This window comes from Oryx dammah, unplaced genomic scaffold, assembly GCF_014754425.2.
Source record: "Oryx dammah isolate SB20612 unplaced genomic scaffold, SCBI_Odam_1.1 HiC_scaffold_21, whole genome shotgun sequence".
Classification (NCBI taxonomy): domain Eukaryota; kingdom Metazoa; phylum Chordata; class Mammalia; order Artiodactyla; family Bovidae; genus Oryx; species Oryx dammah.
In genome coordinates this window covers 51,349,882-51,353,097 of record NW_024070205.1, presented here as the reverse complement: position 1 = coordinate 51,353,097, position 3,216 = coordinate 51,349,882, and positions in this window count along the sequence as shown.

Below are 3,216 nucleotides of genomic sequence, written 5' to 3'. Positions count from 1 at the left end.
ATTTTTTTTTTTAATATCGTATGAAAACCCAAACAAACTTTTTGGCCAACCCAACAATTCTTCCCCAGACCTCCTTGTCACCAACCTGCCAACATATTCCTTCCACACCCTGTCAATGAATCGTGTAGACCCAGACTTATGGCCATCTCTCAGTCCAGACAAAGTAGGCAAAGTGTCTCTCAGAGTCCTGCCTGCTCGGAGAAGTTCCTTTCATTGTCCTTCAGGGCCACCCTTGCGGGGGGCTGTAGGGTTATTGCTGTCCTCTTTCTGTTGGTACTAGTAGATGGTACAGAAACTTCTGCAAACCCAGACCTGATTTTTTTTTTTCCTCTTCAAAGTCATCTGATCACAAGGAACTTTCTGTGAAGCCCTAGGATTAAGGGAAGAGAGGCAGGAACTTCCCTGGTAGTCTGGTGGTTAAGAATCCACCAGCGCAAGTGACATGGATTCCATCGCTGATCCAGGAAGATTTGACATGCTGCGGGGCAACTGAGCTATGTGCCATAATTACTGAGCCTGTGCTCTGCAACAAAAGAAACTACCACAATGAGAAGCCCAAGCACAATGAGAAACCCACGCACCGCAACAGAGTAGCCTCTGCTCAGGGCAACTAGAGAAAGCCTGCCTGCAGCAACAAAGACCCAGCACTGCCATTCATAAATAAACAAATGAATAAGGGAGGAGAGACGATGAAGAAAGAATCTCTGTTACAGGCATCTTAGCCACCTGCTCACACCACCTACATGTGTCTTCTGAATCCACTGAAGCCCAGCCTCTCAGGTGTCATTCCATAGCACAAGCCAGAGTTGAGTGTTGTATCGAAAATGCCATCACGATACCCAAGGTCGCCTAGATTTTCCCCAATGTTATCATCTAGGAGTTTTATAGTTTTATGCTTTATGTTTAGGTGATCCAGTTAGAGGTAGTTTTTGTGAAGGGTATAAGGACTGTACCATATTCACTCTTGCATGTTCTATTGTTTCAGCACCATTTGTTGAAAAGCATAATTTTATTTTTCGAATTTACATACAGTAAAAATGGACCTTTTGCACAGGGTGTGTGTGTACACTTTTGAGTTTTAACATATATATAGATTCATGTAACCATCACCACAGCCAGGATACAGAGCAGCTCCATCACCCTCCAACATCCCCTCATGCTCTCTCTTTGTAATTGAACTGGCTTCCCAACCTCTGACTACTAGTGATCACTGATCTGTTCTGCATCCCTATAGTTCTGCCTTTTTCACAATGCCATATCAATGGACTCAGACACTATGTAATCTTCCAACACCAGCTTCTTTCACTCAGCACAATGCCTCTGAGATTCGTTCATATCCTAGCATGTGCCATAGTTTGTTCCTTTTACTGAGCAGTGTTCCATGGACTGGATGAACCATTTGTCTACGCATTTGCTCACTGAAGAACTTCTGTTTCCAGTTTGATGACTTATTCTAGTTGCTGTAAACATTTGTGTAGAAGTTTTGAGGTGAGTATAAGTTTGCATTTCTCTAGGGTAAATACCTAGGAGTGGGTCCCTTTCTTTTTCAGGTCAGTTTAAATTGAACTGGCTGTTACTGAAGATGGAAAGCATCTTAGCAAGTGCACCCCGCAGGGTCGCAGAGTAGTGTGCAGTGCCTAGGCGCCACGTGGCTCCAAACTTTGGTCATAGGTGGTATCAGCAGAGACTCCCATGAGCCCAGCTTACAAGGTCCCTGCAGGTCTGGAGGTACCACTGCTTCCATGTCACTTATGAAGTTGGGGTTCCAGGGTGAAGCTGGTCCTCCTGCATCTAGGACCTGCCTTCCTTGGTGTTATAAGCAGCCAGCCCTCAGAAACGCTGCCTCTTTCACTGCAACTGACAGCAAGTAGGCTCCATGGGACCTGTGTTGATTCCAAAACAAGCTTCACACATTCTTTGACACTCTTTCCATCAAAAAGAATCTAATTCCCTTCCACTGGAACATGGGCCACCCTTGGCAACTTGCTTCTAGTGAATAGAATGTGACAGAATTGATGCCGCAAAGCTTCCGAGTCTAGACTAGAAAAGGCAGTATGCTTCCACATGGCTCTTTCCCAGGATGCTTGCTCTTAGAACCCAAGCCCCATGCTGTGAGAAATCCCAGTGGCCACACAGAAAGGCCGTGTAGGTGTTTTGGCCACAAGTCCAGCTGAGGTCCCAGTCAACAGCCAGACATGTGATTGAGGCCTCAGTGACTCCAGGCCCCAGGTGTAGAGTCCAGGTCTAAGCTGATGCTGAGCAGAGCAGAGACAAGCAGTCCTCATCAAACACTTCTCATTTATTTGTGAGCCAAATAAATAGTGTCCTTGTGTAACACTGAATTTGGGGGGATTTTATTATGCAGCAGCAGGTAACTGGAGCAGTAGATCACTTCTTCCCCCAGACTCTCTCCTTTGGGCCTTACTGTTTGTCACCACTCCCCAGCCCTAGAGCACGCAGCACGATCTCTTCAATGTCACTAGCTTTGGGAAAGCTAAAGTTAGAAAGGAGAAGGTGTCAACTTGCTAGTTATGCCTCACAAGATCTTCACCCCTTTCTCTAGAGTAATCGAGTTAGGTTAGCACATGTTGCTCTAGCTAGAGATGCCATTTCTCAGCCATCCTTGCAGCTGGATGTATCTGCTCAATTTAATTTCAGACAATGAAATGTAAGTGGGTGACGTGTGCTACTTCTAAGCTTTGGGCATGTGCTTTTCTATAATCTCCCCTTTCCATGGGTTGGAACATAGATGGGATGATGTCCCAGCTGGAACCATACAGATGAGGATAACAGTCTAGGAGATGGGGGAACAACCACTTAGAGGAAGCCTAAGGCCCTGAAAAATGTTGTGAAACAAAGCAGCTTGGGCTCTTCCCTGGTGGCTCAGTTGGTAAAGAATCTGCCTGTGATGCAGGAGACCTGGGTTCAATCCCTGGGTCAGGAAGATCCCCTGGAGGAGGGCATGGCAACCTATTCTAGTGTTCTTGCCTGGAGAATCCCATGGACAGAGGAGCCTGGTGGGCTACAGTCCATGAGGCTGACCAGCAGAACAGCTTATCCATTTTTTAAAAACGTATCCATTTAGGGCTATGTTGGGTCTTTGTTGCTGTGGGCAGTCTTTCTCTAGTTGTGGCGAGTCGGGGATGCTCTCCAGCAGCAGTGTGAGTGCTTCCCCTTGCTGCGGCTTCTCTTGTTGCAGCAGGAGGGCTTCAGTAG